Below are 342 nucleotides of genomic sequence, written 5' to 3' on the forward strand. Positions count from 1 at the left end.
CCCCAAGTATCTGACTCATTTTAGGTCATTTTCAGTCGACTTTTCCTTTTCCTTGAGGAAGTATGTCTTCTCAGGACTCCTTGAATGACAGGCACATTTGAAGTAGAGCCTGACCGTTGAAGATGCTAAATTGATACAAATCTTGGTTCTATTGCTTTTCTCTGAATGGTCATGGCAACTTGGCCTGGCACATGGCAGCCTGGATACTTTCTCTTGAGTCAAAATTGCTATTGCTCTCTTCCATGTACATGCCGATTGGGAGCTACTGAGAGGTGCTCCCCACCAGGGATGTGCTCTGTACTGAGAGGAAAGGTAAACGTGCTCCCCACCAGGGATGTGCTC

The sequence above is a fragment of the Microtus ochrogaster genome, linkage group LG7_11 (genome assembly GCF_000317375.1).
Source record: "Microtus ochrogaster isolate Prairie Vole_2 linkage group LG7_11, MicOch1.0, whole genome shotgun sequence".
In the NCBI taxonomy this organism is placed as follows: Eukaryota; Metazoa; Chordata; class Mammalia; order Rodentia; family Cricetidae; genus Microtus; species Microtus ochrogaster.